This window comes from Dendrobates tinctorius, unplaced genomic scaffold (genome assembly GCF_039654945.1).
Source record: "Dendrobates tinctorius isolate UK_male_01 unplaced genomic scaffold, ASM3965494v1 ptg000013l, whole genome shotgun sequence".
Classification (NCBI taxonomy): Eukaryota; Metazoa; Chordata; class Amphibia; order Anura; family Dendrobatidae; genus Dendrobates; species Dendrobates tinctorius.
In genome coordinates, this window is record NW_027361681.1 from 18,327,102 (window position 1) to 18,343,247 (window position 16,146).

Here is a 16,146-nt window from a genome sequence, read left to right on the forward strand (position 1 = left end):
ATGATGTGGGCACCGACTCCAGTAGTCACTGTGATAGCTGATACTATCTAATATGCAATCTATCTAAGAATCTATTCCCAGCTTTTAGCGAGTCGATAGTGACTTGTAGGATCACTACTCTATAGAGTTCTAGTCCTCTTCCACTTTGAATTGAATGGAATGCCAGGACCGGTATGTCACTCTCCACAAGGAGAAACATGACCCCTTAGAACTCAGTCCATAGCCTCTCACCTAGCCAAATCAGATATACTTTGCAATGATGGAGACAATACCCCAAAATACCTTGTATGCATATTGGGATTCTGATTTGGCTTTATCCTAAGGGTACCGTTACACCTAGCGATGCACCAGCGATACCCAACCAGCGATATGACGCGGTCAGGATCGCTGGTGCATCGCTAGGTGGTCGCTAGTGAGCTGCCACACAGGCAGATCTCACCAGCGACATCGCTGGGGACGGGGATCGCTACTTACTTGTCAGACGCGGCGATCCTGCGTCCTCCCGCCCGGCTCCACGCGTCGCTCGTCGGCACCACAGGAAGCGCCGCAGGAAGTGACCGACGAGGAATGGTCCAGGAGCTTCTCGCGCGATCAGCGATAACCAGCGGGGGAGCCGGTCGGAGGTAAGTATCACATGCAGCGATATCGCTAGCAATATCGCTGCAACGTCACAAAATCGGTGACTTTACAGCGATATTGCTAGCGATATCGCAGTGTGTAACGGGGGCTTAAGTCATACTGAAAAACTCGTTAACGTGTCAATAGTGACTTGCAGGATTGCTGCTTCCAAAAGGTGATGCTATACAGTTCTAGTCCTCTTCCTCTCTGACCAGGCAATTTGTAGCTGTAAATCTCTGAAATAAGTGATTAGATGGAACCCACGACCTAAGATTCCCTATAATGAGGCAGATGAAGACACTGTGAATGCAGTATGGCCTGTGATTTGGCAGTGTCTGTCTTTTTAAGCCTGTATAAAACTGTGGTCGGCCACAGTTTTGTGCACCTCTCAAAAGAAGGAAACTGCTGAATAGAGTCCAGAGTAACTCTGCTGCCTCATTATAGTGAATGGAGACTTAAATGGAAACCTAGATGTAAATGCTCAGCGTACAGCGCAGGATAAATGTGATCCAAAATTTTATGTAAAATGTTCCCAATAAAAGCTTCAACTCAATCCACAAAAAAGCCCACCACTAAGGTCCATCATCAGTCAATAGACAAATAGGGGTTTCACACTACTGGTAGCACAAAAGCTCTGGAGAATCGCTATGGCTTCCTCCAAAAGAAATCCAATGAAATCTGCACTCCCAAATCTAAATGCCCCTCTTCCTTCTGAGCACCAGAGTGCCTAAACCACATTTAGAGTTCACATGTTTGGCATCTCGGTAGTGATGAGAGCCTGATTAATTTATGGGTGTGTTGTTAGGGCTGGTGGAACGCACCAAATAATAAAGATGGTAATAAGGTGCGTTCACAGCCCGGGGTCCACCGTGCAGGGGTGGTAACCTGCTGCTCAGTAATGGCGGATGCTATATGGCGGTAAATTATAAAAACACACGCGGGTTATCGTCACCCAGTGTGTACGGGGGCGGACTCTGTTGCTTCACAGAGCCGCACTACTGCTGAACATAAACGCCGGAGCCTGTTTGTGCTCACAGAGCTCGGCTAAAAGAGCGCACAGTGTACGGCCACAGAACGCTACCCCAAGGACACAGGGTTAGAGTCCCTCTAGGCCCACTGAGCGCGCGGCGTCGCTGCCACGAGCGCCGCTAAAGACGCTGGCAGTGGAGTGTGGAGCACGTGCACTGAGGCGTGCTGGATCACTGGTGAGGACCAATGTCTGACTCAAACCCAGACCTACCTACACCTAAGCCTGGACGCTAGCAGGCTAGGCTGCACAACACATGCGTACCAAGGGTAGGGGGTTTCATAATGAGTCAGTCACCAGATACATTTATGCGTGCATAGATCTCTCACACCTTATAGTCTGTAAATAAAGTCTGATCCTAGCGCATGGGCGAGCGGCCATGCGAACCTTTTATTGCCACGGGCGTCCAGGACCTTCCTGGCTTCTCGGATGGGCCAATCCAAACACGAGCAGGACCTGAGCATGAGACCCTTGATCTCCAATGGGAGATCACTCCACAGGCATGCTCAGTGGCCCGACATGAGGACTTAGTCCCTGGAGAATCTCGCTGCTGAGAAGCATGCATTGTCATAGCTGTGCCAGAGGTGGCAGCAGCAAGCAAACCCACGGAGTTGACCTGGGCAGAGTGCCGGGACCGACGAATCTGCTGAGCAGGCTCCACTGTGGCCAAAAAAGAATGGGAGACCGCTGGGTGCAAGGCTCTGGATTACCGCTGTGCAGTGGCAGGAACCCGACGCCTAACATGTGTAATGGTAATGTAAAATATGATGTGAGATTCCCCGGACTATCACATTGCAGAATCTTCTATTTACACACTGAACTATGCTATGTCAGTGTGGGGGCTTGGCCCCCCTTCCATTGCTTAGCTTGTCACACATTGCAGCTCTGTGCCTGCAGCACACACACACTCTCTGTAACACTACACCAGGTCTTTCCTCTCTCCTCCTCACTGCAAGGAATGTTAATTAGATAGTAGAAAGACTTTTCTTTGTCTGAGCACATGTGGTCGTATATAAGTGTGGGAAATATTAAAGAGACCGTATCTCAGACCCCGTCCGTGACAGAAATATGAAACTGACATATTGGGCCGTGCTCCAATCAGGCTTCACTAGCGTGGTTCTTGCTAAATCCTAGTATCACCAGATCCAGGGAAACGGATTTCTCCTGAACGGTGTGGAATAACTCGTTCGAGTCTGGTCTTGAATTAATGCCAGTGACAGGCTGGAAAAGATGATGCTATGTGTGTTTCACAAGCCCAGACTTATAAGTCTGCAACTGAGCCCCCCCTAGTTAGTTGCTGCTTGCGAGCTCTGTGCCAGAAGATCTCATCCATGAACTATGATGTCTGGCTCCACCCTCAGCATGGTTTTGCCTGAAATGAGCTAAGCATCATGTGAGTGTTCATTTTCTGTTTTCATCTTTATTTTGTAATTTGCATTGTACATGTTAAGCGTCGGGTTCCTTTCACTGCACAGCAGGAACCTCAAGCCTTGCCTTTGGCGGTCTCCCATTCCTCTCCGGCTGCAAAGGAGGCTGCTCAGCAGACTTGGCGATCCTGGCGCTCTGCTCAGACTACCACTGTGGGTTTGGTTGCTGCTGCCACCTCTGGTCCAGCTATATCAACGCATGCTGGTCAGCAGCGAGCTATTCCAGGGACTAAGTCCTCCTTTCGGTCTACTGAGCATGCCCGTGGGACGATCTCATTGGCGATCAGAGGTCACATGCGCAGGTCCTTCTCCAGTTCGGATTGGACCATCAGGAAGGTCCCGGATGGATGCTGCTATAAAAGGTTCGCATGACCGCTCAGCCATGCGCTAGTATAGACAGTTATTATAACTTGTGTGTGTGATGATGGATGCATGGATCTGGTGAATGACTTATTATGAAACCCTTTTCCTTTGTTACGCATGTTGTAGGGTTATCTTAGTTTAAGTCAGCGCCTTGTAGTGGCTAAGCATAGTGCCACAGTCCTTCCTAATCACAGCACCTCTCTCAGTGCCATATTGTGAATTTCACCTGCTGGAGGCGGTGTATCCGGCTGCACGTTATATTATTTAAATTCACCCTACTGGAGGCGGTGTTTCCAGGGTCACGTGTGTCAGAGAAATTCGCCCCGCTGGAGGCGGTGTGTCCAGTCACACGTTGACCATCACATTATCACCAACCCAAACATTTTTCTCTGTTGAGCCATGGGCCAAGTGCAGACCGGTGAGGAGTTGCTGCTGACCCTCACTGAGGTTAGTGAGGAGCTGAATGATGTGTTTCAGCAGCACCTGCAGGGTCATGTGTGTCAGAGAAATTCACCCCGCTGGAGGCAGTGTGTCCAGTCACACGTTGACCATCACACGGGCACTACAATGACAGATTTGCAATTTTCATTCTGCAACATCCAGTGCAGCTTGTTTCTGTAAAACACCCATGGTGTAAAAATGATCACTACACCTGTAGATAAATTACCAGAGAAGTATAATTTCCAGATTGGGGTCACTTGAGGGTGGTTTCTGCTTTTCTGGCACTTAGGGGCTCTGTTTGTATAGTCTGCAAACTATTCTACGCTAATTCATTCTCCGAGAGTCAAATGTCGATGTGTGGCTACTTGTAAGCATATATGGGATATTTCCACATTTAGCAGAAATTCTGTAACAAATTTTGGTACCATTTTTACCCATTTCCCCGTGTGAAAATATAAAATCTAGGGCTAAAATTGTAATGTACATAGTAACATAGTAGCATAGTTATTAAGGTTGAAGGGAGATTTTAAGTCCATCTAGTTCAACCCATATCGTATATTAACTTGCCCTAACATGTTGATCCAGAGGAAGGCAAAAAAAACCCATGTGGCAAACTAAGCTTCACATTGGGGAAAAAAATTCCTTCCCGACTCCACATACGGCAATCAGACTAGCTCCCTGGATCAACGCAATATTAAGGAAACTAGTGTATATACCCTGTAATATTATACTTTTCAAGAAAGGAATCCAGTCCCCTCTTAAATTTTAGTAGGGAATCACTCATTACAACATCATATGGCAGAGAGTTCCATAGTCTCACTGCTCTTACAGTAAAGAATCCACGTCTGTGAGTATGCTTAAACCTTCTTTCCTCCAGACGTAGAGGATACCCCCTTGTCCCCGTCACAGGTCTAAGAGTAAAAAGATCATTAGAAAGGTCTTTGTACTGTCCCCGCATATATTTATACATTGTAATAAGATCACCCCTAAGTCTTGGCCATAGTGCGGTCGCACTAGTGACTTATATAGAGGTAAAAATATGCTCTCCTCATGAGCATCTATGCCTCTTTTAATGCATCCCATTATTTTATTTGCCTTTGCAGCAGATGCCTGACACTGGCCACTTAATGTGAGTTTGTCGTCCACCAATACACCCAGGTCTTTTTCAGTGACACTTTTGCCCAGTGTTTTCCAATTAAGCACATAATTATACATCTTGTTCGTTCTACCCAAGTGCATGACCTTACATTTATCCCCATTAAAGCTCATTTGCCACTTATCAGCCCAAGCTTCTAGTTTACATAAATCCTCCTGTAATATAAAATTGTCCTCCTCTGTATTGATTACCCTGCAGAGTTTAGTGTCATCTGCAAATATTGAAATTCTACTCTCTATGCCCCCTACAAGGTCATTAATAAATATGTTAAAAAGAAGCGGGCCCAAAACTGACACTTGTGGTGCCCCACTGCTAACCGTGACCTACTCCGAGTGTGCACCATTAATAACCACCCTTTGTTTCCTATCCCTGAGCCAGCTCTTAACCCACCTACACATATTTTCCCCTATCCCCATTGTTCTCATTTTATGTATCAACCTTTTGTGTGGCACCGTATCAAAAGCTTTTGAAAAGTCCATGTACACCACGTCCACTACATTCCCTTGGTCCAGTCCGGAACTTACCTCTTCATAAAAGCTTATCAGATTAGTCTGACAGGAACGGTCCCTTGTAAACCCATGTTGATATTGGGTCATAAGGTTATTCTTCTCCAGATACTCCAGTATAGTATCTCTTAGAAAACCCTCCAGGATTTTACCCACAGTTGAGGTTAAACTTACTGGCCTATAATTTCCAAGTTCAGTTTTTGTCCCCTTTTTGAATATTGGCACCACATTTGCTATACGCCAGTCCTGTGGTACAGACCCTGTTATTATGGAATCTTTAAAGATTAAAAATAATGGTCTATCTATGACTGTGCTTAATTCCTGCAGTACTCGGGGGTGTATCCCATCCGGGCCCGGGGATTTGTCAATTTTAGTGATTTTTAGACGCCGCCGTACTTCCTGCTGGGTTAAGCAGGTGACATTTAACGGAGAATTTTTATCCCTGATCACGTTATCCGTCATGGGATTTTCTTGTGTAAATACTGTTGAAAAAAAGTCATTTAGCATATTGGCTTTTTCCTCATCCTCAACCACCATTTCACCCAGACTATTTTTAAGGGGACCAACACTATCATTTTTTAGCTTCTTACTATTTATGTAGTTAAAGAATATTTTGGGATTATTTTTACTTTCTCTGGCAATGAGTCTCTCTGTCTCAATCTTTGCTGTCTTGATTTGCTTTTTACAGAATTTATTTAATCTTCTGTATTTAGTTAATGCCTCATCACTACCTACTAGCTTTAATTCTCTAAATGCTTTATTTTTATCTCTTATTGCACCCCTTACAGCTCTATTTAGCCATAGTGGTTTCCTCCTATTTCTAGCATGTTTATTCCCATACGGTATATATTGTGCACAGGTCCTATTCAGGATGCTAATAAACGTCTCCCATTTTCTTTGTGTATTTTTTTGGCTCAGGATATCGTCCCAGTTAATTGCACCAAGATCATTTCTCATCCGTTGGGAATTTTCCTTCCTGAAGTTTAGTGTCCTTGTAACCCCTCTACTACACATCTTATTAAAGGATACTTGAAAAATTATTAATTTGTGATCACTATTACCCAAGTGACCCTTAACCCTTACATTTGATATGCGGTCTGGCCTGTTGGTTAATACTAGGTCTAGCAGTGCCCCCCCTCTTGTTAGGTCCTGAACCAGTTGTGAAAGGTAATTGTCTCTCATAGTTGTCAAAAACCTATTACCTTTGCTGGAACTGCAGGTTTTGGTTCCCCAATGTATTTCAGGGTAGTTGAAGTCCCCCATAATAATGACTTCTCCTTGAGTCGCTGCTTCATCTATTTTCTTTATGAGGATATTCTCTGTTGCTTCCATTATTTTTGGAGACTTATAACAAACCCCTATCAGTAATTTATTATTTTTCCCCCTCCCCTTATCTCTACCCACAGGGACTCTACATTTTCATTAGATTCATATATATTATCACGAAGGATGGGTTTTAAGGATGATTTTACATATAAACACACGCCTCCCCCTCGCTTATTTGTACGGTCATTTCTGAACAGACTATAGCCCTGTAAATTAACTGCCCAGTCATGGCTCTCGTCCAGCCATGTCTCAGATATCCCCACCATGTCATAACTATGTTCCAACAACATTAACTCCAATTCCTCCATTTTGTTGGCGAGGCTTCTGGCATTAGTATACATGCACTTTATGTATCTCTCTGTACCTCTATTCTTTCTTAACTTATTAACTGCTTAACCCCACCCCCCATGCCACCCCCAATTTCATTATTTGTGCCCAGGTCTCTATCTGCACTGTCTTCCCCTCCTATAAAAGGAATACCCTCCCCCATCCCTAGTTTAAACACTCCTCCAACCTTCTAGCCTTTTTCTCCCCCAGCACAGCTGCACCCACCCCATTGAGGTGCAGCCCGTCCCTAGCGTAGAACCTGTAGCCAACTGAGAAGTCGGCCCAGTTCTGCAGGAACCCAAACCCCTCCTTCCTACACCAATTTCTGAGCCACTTATTAATCTCCCTAATCTCCCGTTGCCTCTCTGGCGTGGCACGTGGTGTATACAACCTTGGAGGTCCTTGCTTTAAGCTTACAGCCTAATTCCCTGAAATCATCTTTAAGGACTTTCCACCTACCTCTAACTTTGTCGTTTGTGCCAATGTGCACCATGACCGCTGGATCCTCACCAGCCCCTCCCAGTAATCTGTCAACCCGATCAGCGATGTGTCGGACTTGAGCGCCAGGTACACACCGTTCGCCGATCCCTGTCTTTGTGACAGATTGCCCTATCTGTTCCCCTAATAATTGAGTCTCCCACTACCAGAACCTGTCTGGCCTGCCCTGTTCTCCTATTTCCCCCCTTACTGGAGCAGACACTCCTCCAGCTTTCAGAGGACATGCCTTGCTGCAGCAGTTGTACTCCTGCACTAACACTCCCCTCATCTGCCAACTTAGCAAACTTATTGGGGTGTGCCAGATCAGGACTAGCCTCCCTGGTGCTCTTCCCTCTACCCCGCCTTCTAACTGTCACCCAGCTAGCTGCTTCATTGTCCTGCAGCTCCAACCTAGCATCCCCCCCCTCATCTATCCCATTGAGCGTCTGCTCAGTGAGCAGAAGACTCCTTTCCATATTGTCTATGGATCTCAGTGTTGCCAGCTGCAAATTTAGATCCAGTATCTGGGCTTCCAAATGCACAACGTGCTCACTATGCACCCTCGACCGGCTGTTCAAGGATTTCATACATGCGGCAAGATGTGCACTGGATGGCATTGGCAATAGTGGAGCACATCCTAATGGGGATTGCACCAGACAAAAAGATAAGCAAAAATAAATAAAAAGTATTAATAAAATATAACAGCAATTCAGTAATACCTCCCTTGGAAACTCCCTGAATCCAAAGTCACTGAATCTCAAGTCACACATTTACCACAGTTCGCACTTACGCTCAGGTCACACTCAGCTCGTTCACACTCGCTCAGGCAGAAAATTTAAAAGATTTTTTTTCCCTTTTACCAGCACACCACCCTGCTGCTCAAGGCACTTCCAAAATTATTTTTATTTCACTACCTATAAAATTTTTTGAAACACTCTTGGTCTCAATATGATCACTGCATCCCTAGATGAATTCATTGAGAGGTATAGTTTGTAAAATGAGGTCACTTACGGGGTGGTTCTGCTGTTCTGGCCCCTCAGGGGCTCTGACAATGTGACATGGCACCATCAAACCATTCCAGTAAAATTTGAACTCCAGTATGACGCTTCTTCCATTTTCAGCTTTGCACTGTGCCTCAAAAGTAGTTTTTGACCACATATGGGTATTGAAATACTCAGGAGAAATTGCGTAACAAATTCTGTGGTTCATTTTCTCCTACTATCTCTTTTGAAAATTGAAAACTTGGGTCCAAAACAACATTTAAGAGGAAAAAATTGTAAATTTCCAATGACTCAGCCCAATATTATGCAATTCTATGAATCGCCTGAGAGTTAAAAATACTCACTATACTCCTAGATGAATTTGTCAAGAAGTGTAGTTTCCAAAATTGGGTCACTTGTAGGGGTTTCTGCTATTTTGGCATGTCAGGGGCTATTTAAAAGTGACATGACATCTGCAATTTTTCCCAGACAAGATTGCTCTCCAGAATTCAATTGGTGCTCCTTCACTTCCGAGCCCTGCTATGTGCCCACACAGAAGTTTTCCACCACATATTGGGTATTGGCGCACTCAGCAGAAATCGCACAACAGATTTTGGGGTCCGTTTTCTCCTGTTACCCTGGAGAAAAGGAATAAATTGGTGCTAAAACATTATTTTGAGGGGAAAAATGTATTTTTTAATTTTCACTACTCAAAGATATAAAATTATGTGAAGCACCTGCAGGTTCAAGGTGCTCATCACACCCAGGGGTGGGCTGGGACAGGGGCCAGAGGGGCAGTTGCCCTATGGGCTTGTCTTCTAGCTGCAGCTCTTGGCTGTTCAGCGACACATTTCTTTAGAAGACGCACTGTACCTTTACTTGCTCTTCCAGCCCAGCAGCATCATGCTGATTAGTGGAGCAGAGATTACTAGAGGCTGCAGTGTCCTTTCTGCTTTCTAATTGGTGGAGTAGCCATCACTAGAGGCTGTACTGTATTCCTCCTGCTCAGTGTGCTGTGTTACCAATCGGAGAACAGGAAGCAGACAGTGCAGCACCGCTGAGGAGTCTGCCGGCTGCTCCAAACCATGTGTAAGAACCTTTGTTCTGAAGTGTGAGTAGCTACAGGCAATCAAGGAGGCTTATGATAAGGCGTCTCTTTGCTTCTTAGTTGTTTGGGGAGGAGGCATGGTTGAAATTCAGCTCGAGGGGAGCAGGTGGGGAACATACAGTTGTACTCAAAAGTTTACATACCCTGGCAGAATTTTTGCTTTCTTGGCCTTTTTTCAGGGAATATAAATGATAACACCAAAAAAAATTTTCCACTCATGGTTAATGGTTGGGTGAAGCCATTTATTGTCAAATTACTGTGTTTTCTCTTTTTAAATCATAATGACAACTCAAAACATCCAAATAACCCTGATCAAAAGTTCACATACCCCATTTTTTAATACCGTGTATTGCCCCCTCTAACATCAATAATAGCTTGAAGGCTTTTGTGGTAGTGGTGGATGAGGGTCTTTATTAAATCAGATGGTAAAGCTGCCCACTCTTCTTGGTAAAAAGTCTCCAATTCCTGTAAATTCCTAGTCTGTCTAGCATGAACTGCACGCTTGAGATCTCCCCAGAGTGGCTCAATGAGGTCAGGAGACTGAGATGGCCACTCCAGAACCTTCACTTTGTTCTGCTGTAGCTAATGACAGGTTGACTTGGCCTTGTGTTTTGGATCGTTGTCATGTTGGCATGTCCAAGTACGTCCCATGTGCAGCTTCCGGGCTGATGATTGCAAATTTGCCTCCAGTATTTGCTGATAACGTGCTGCATTCATCTTTCCTTCAACTTTGACCAAGTTTGACCAAAATACCAGCGATCCACCTCCGTGCTTTACAGCAGGAATGGTATTCCTTTCATCATAGGCTTTGCTTATCTCTCTCCAAATGTAACATTTATGGTTGTGCCCAAAAAAGTTCAATTTTGGTCTCATCACTCCAAATAACCTTGTTCCAGATGTTTTGAGGCCTGTGTCTGTGCTGTTTTGCGTATTGTAGGCGAGATAGTTTGTGGCATTTGCACAGTAATGGCTTTCTTCTAGTGACTCCACCATGCAGCCCTTTTTTTTTTCAAGTGCCTCCTTATTGGGCATCTTGAAACAGCCACACCGCTAGTTTTCAGAGAGTCCAGTATTTCAGCTGATGTTATTTGTGGGTTTTTCTTTTTGGAAGTGGCAAAAATCAGTCAAATATGCGCATTCATGCGCATGTGGATGAGTGTGTCAAATAAATGCATTACTGTCTATGGGAATGCATGTGTACGCAAGGACATGCGTACGCACATGCGTTCTATATGCATGCGTTTTTTTAATGAGTTGGTCCAGGAAGTGATTCAACCACCTGCTAATTGAGAGCTCTATAAAAGGAAGTGTGGACACACCAAGGCCATAGCTCTCTGGACTCTGGATGATGCCACAACACCGGCTATGTAAGTATAGAACCTTAGAAAATGTCATCCTCTCTCACTGATGTTTGTACTAAAAAAAATTTCTGTTTACTTTTAGACGTGTCAACTGGCCTGGTGCAGTGGTTGGCTCCTGGTTGGCTCCTAGTGCAGCGGGTTTCTCCAGTTCATCTCCTGGTGATGCTTGCTGTCGTGGTGAGGACAACACTGTCTATGTAAGTATAGAAACTTTGGAAATGTCTGTCTCTCGGAATGCTTTTTCTGTTCCTTGTAGTCTGGCCGACTCTCTGGTGCAGTGGGTGTCTCCTGGTGCAGCGGTTTTCTACTGGTCGTCCGAGAGTGCTCCCCAGAAGTTCAAATTTTCCTTCAGACCAGCACTGACTGTCACGTCCTGCTTGCTCCAATGTACTATTGCACCACACTACACTCTGACTAACTTTTCAGAACAATTCTGTCTCCTCTGGGTAACTCCTCCCACCAAACAATCCCATTGATACAGCTAATTAACTGCCTCTATTCTGGATAAACCCCGTCACACATAGCGACTCACCGATATCAACTTGTCAGGATCGCTGGTGTGTCGCTACATGATCGCTGGTGAGCTGTCAAGCAGACAGCTTCACCAGCGATCAGCACCAGCGACGCCGAGCGGGCGCGTCGCTGTGTACGTTAGTTACCAGCGCGCTGATGCAGGGAGCTGGTAACTAAGGTACACATCGGGTTTCTGAGCAGCGCGCGTCACTTAGAAACCCGATGTGTACCTTGGTTACCAGCTCCCTGCATCAGCACACTGGTAACTAAGGTACACATTGGGTTTCTAAGCACCGCGCGCTGCTTAGAAACCCTGCGTCTACCTTAGTTACCAGCGCGCTGATCACTGGTCTCCCGCCTGTCACACGCAGCGATGCGTGCTGGCCAGCGGGAGACCAGCGATCAAAAAAATGTCCTGGCCATTTCAGGACGATCAGCGATAACCAGCAGGGGGGCCAGTCACCGGTCAGTGTCAGCTGGTGAGATCGCTGTTGCATCACAAAACTTGTGACTCAGCAGCGATCTCGCTAGCGAGATCGTTATGTGTGACGGGGGGGGGGGGGGGCTTAACTGTTGCTATCCTATCTAGCATCTAATCTCCCTATATCTAGGGCCAAACAACTTACATTTTAACCCTACAGTGACCTCTAGTGTCCTAGGAACTACATAACTATGCAGTCCCTACATTACTTTGTCATTACACAGTACATATTATATACAACAATTTAAAGGGAAAAGACACATGACATACAGCACCCCCTTTAAATGTGTACGAGGTGTATGAAGCAGAGCCGAGTGTGTACGAGGTGTGCGTAGCAGAGCCACGTGTACGAGGTGTACGGAGCAGAGCCATGTGTATTCGAGGTGTAGAGAGTGGAGCCGCGTGTGTAGGAGGTGTACGGAGCGGAGCCATGTTTGTACGAGGTGTACGGAGCGGAGCCGTGTTTGTACGAGGTGTACGGAACGGAACCCTGTGTGTACAAAGTGTACGGAGCTGAGCCATGTGTTTACGGAGCGGAGTGGAGCGGAGCAGAGCTGTGTGTGTACGGAGCAGAGCCGCATGTGTACGAGGTGTATAGAGCAGAACCGCGTATGTACGAGGTGTATGGAGCAAAGCCGTATGTGTACAAGGTTTACAGAGTGGAGCCATGTGTGTACAAGGTATACAGAGCGTGGCGGCGTGTGTACAAGGTATACGGAGCAGAGCCGCATGTGTACGAGGTTTACAGAGTGGAGCCATGTGTGTACTGAGTGGAGCCGTGTGGTGTGCGAAGTGTACTTAGTGGAACCATGTGTGTAGGAGGCATACAAAGCGGAACAGTGTGTGTATGAGGTGTCCCGGATCCAGCGGGACAGTCCCGATTTTGAGAGTCTGTCCCACTGCCCCAGCTGGGAGCTTACTTTTCCCGTGGACACAGGAGTACACTGCAGAGCCCCAAAGAGCACTTTAAAATTCACACGTGACGTTCCACCAGAAGCAACGTGCTAGAAGCTGACTGGAAATGAGGTAATTTCGGGAGAAGATTGTGATGGAACCATGGAGGCATTTAAGGGAATGCTTCAGATCCATCACCGTGTCCTCCTCCAATTGCGCGGACAGAGGGATCGCCCTGGACTCGGGGATGTCGGCCATGTGAGCGGATCATGATATGTCCTGCATCGGGAGGCTCAGGTGGGCATTACAATGGGAGTCGGACTGCTATAGTATCTTTATAGAATCTTTCTTTCTCTCTGTTAATTTCTTTCTCTCTCTAATCTTTCTTTCTTTATTTCTTTCCTCTCTTTCCTTCTTTATTTCTCTCTGTTCTTTGTTTCTTTCCCCTCTTCCTTTCTCTCTCTGTTCTTTCTTTTGCTCTGTTCTTTCTCTCTTTCCCCTCTTTCTTTCTCTAATCTTTCTTTCTTTCTCTCTGTGTTCTTTCTTTTTTTTCTTTCTTTCTCTCTCTGTTCTTTCTTTCTCTCGCTTCCTCTCTGTTCTTTCTTTCTCTCACTCTCTCTCTGTTCTTTCTCTCTCTCTCTTTTCTTTCTCTCTCTCTGTTCTTTCTTTTTCTCTCTCTATTCTTCCTTTCTCTCTCTATCTGTTCTTCCTTTCTCTATCTCTCTGTTCTTTCTTTTTCTTTCTTTATCATCTTTCTTTCTTTATCATCTTTCTTTCTTTCACATCTCTCTCTCTGTTCTTTCTTTCTTTCCCTCTTTCTTTCTCTGTTCTTTCCTTCTTTCCCATCTTTCTTTCTTTCTTTCTTTCTTTCTCTCTCTGTTCTTTATTTCTTTCTCCTCTTTCTTTCTCTCTCCCTCTCTGTTCTTTCTTTCCCCTCTTTCTTTTTTCCTCTCTCTGCTCTTTTTTTCTGTCCACTCTTTCTCTCTTTGTTCTTCTTCTTTCTTTCTCTTTGTTCTTTCTTTCTGCCCCCTCTTTCTTTCTCTTTCTCTGTTCTTTCTTTTGTTCTGTTCTTTCTTTCCCCTCTTTCTTTCTCTCCCTAATCTTTTTCTTTCTCTCTAATCTTTTTTTCTCTCTGTTATTCCTTTCTTTCTCTCTGTTCTTTCTCTTTCAGTTCTCTTTCTTTCTCTCTGTTCTTTCTTTCTTTCCCCTCTTTTTTCTCTCTCTGTTCTTTTTTCTTTCTATCTCTCTGTTCTTTCTTTTCCCTTTCTTTCTTTCCACTCTTTCTCTTTCTGTTCTTTATCTCTCTTTCTTTCTCTCTCTGTTCTTTCTTTCCCCTTTCTTTCTCTCTCCTTCTCTGTTCTTTCTTTCCCCTTTGTTATTTTTTATGTCCCCTCTTCCTCTCTCTGTTTCTTTCTCTCTATCTCTCTGTTCTTTCTTTCCCCTCTTTCTTTTTCTTTCTTTCTCTCTGTTCTTTCTTTCCCCTTTTTCTTTTTCTTTCTCTTTCTTTCTCTCTGTTCTTTCCCCTCTTTCTTTTCTTCTATCTCTCTCTGTTCTTTTTCTGTCCCCTTTTTCTTTCTCTCTGTTCTTCCTTTCTTTCTCTGTTTCTTTCTTTCTTTCTCTCTCTCTGTTCTTTCTTTCTTTCCCCTTTTTCTTTCTCTCTCCTTTCTTTTTCTCTCTCTCTGTTTTCTTTTTTCTCTCTCTCTGTTCTTGCTTTCTTTTCCTCAGTACCAGTCAGTGTGCCCACAGTATCAGACACTGTGCCCTGAGTAACAGTCAGTGTGATCAGCAGTGCTAAATGGGTGTGGTTGGGGCATGGACATGGGTGTGACTAGTTGTGAAATGGGAGTGGTCAGGGTGTGACATAAAATTTGCCAGGGCGCGCTGAGCGCGCTGCAGTCTTTGTCCCGCTTTCCCTTCTTCAAAAGTTGGGAGGTATGCATGAAGTCCAATGTGAAAGAATGGTGAACAATATATATTTTATTAACATTCAAGTGATAATAGGATAACAGGACAATGCGTGATAATATGTAAAAACAATAGTAAAAACAAGGGGTGCACACCCATGTAATGAGGAAGACCGTGCGGCGGGTGCCTGCATCATGCCAGGTCCGGAACTGCTGAAGCTGCATCCCATGTTGCCTGGGGAAAAGTATAGGGGGCCGGACAGGCCCCGTGACCAGGAGAGAGGGGGTGTGACTAACCCGGGCAGTGAGGAGAAAGAGCGCGAAGGAAGGAACAGTAAGTTTCCCGCCGTCAGGGAGAGTACAGCAGGGTGTGCAGCATGCTCCGCACCCAGAGCAGCAGCTCTGAGATGTGCTGTGAGCAGGCTTACCCACACCACACTCCAGCGGGACAGTGACGGTGGAGAGCACCGTGCGCACGGATAAACGTAGGACAGCAGAGAAGTGAGAAGTGTGGGTCGGCTACAGGACACAGAGGTGCGGTTCCCTTTGCTAGCCAGTGCACATCAGCCCATGCTTGGTACAGGGACTCCTGCAGCTTTCTTCACTTTGGCTTGAACAGGCTTATGGACTAGGGGCTCAGTGAATTGCAAAGTGGGCTGCTGGCCCTTTAAAACTCATGTTTAGAGGGCCTGTGTACATGCACTTGCTTGGACAAGGGTCACCGCGGTGCGCACAGAGTTCTTTCTATCTGACACTGGCCAGTACCAGCACAGCTATTCACTGCTGACCTAACATATCCATAGCAGAGCGTTCCCTCCTTCACCTGCTGTGCCCACACTAGGTGTTGGAGCCAGACTGACATCTATGCAGGAGAAGTGCTTATCATGCTCCTGGATTCGATCCCTTGAGGTTGTGTTCTGTGGTCGGCATCTCCTTCTACCGAGCCACAGGAGACACACCTTTTTCTTCATGTGGTTTCTCCTGAAGAAGAAGTTATATACTTCGAAACTTGTTGAAATAAACCACCACCTTACAGTACCATACTGGGAAAACGTCTCAATTCTGTTGGCAGCATGGAATTTGTCCACTAACTCCCTTTACAGCCTGAGGTTCAGGTATTTGTCTTACTGGTTTTTACATTACCTGTGTAAATGTGCTTTGGCAGTCATGAGAGTGCCAACGAACATCACATCTCTCCTGCACTCCAACATCTAGAGCCAGCACAGCAGGGGAAGGA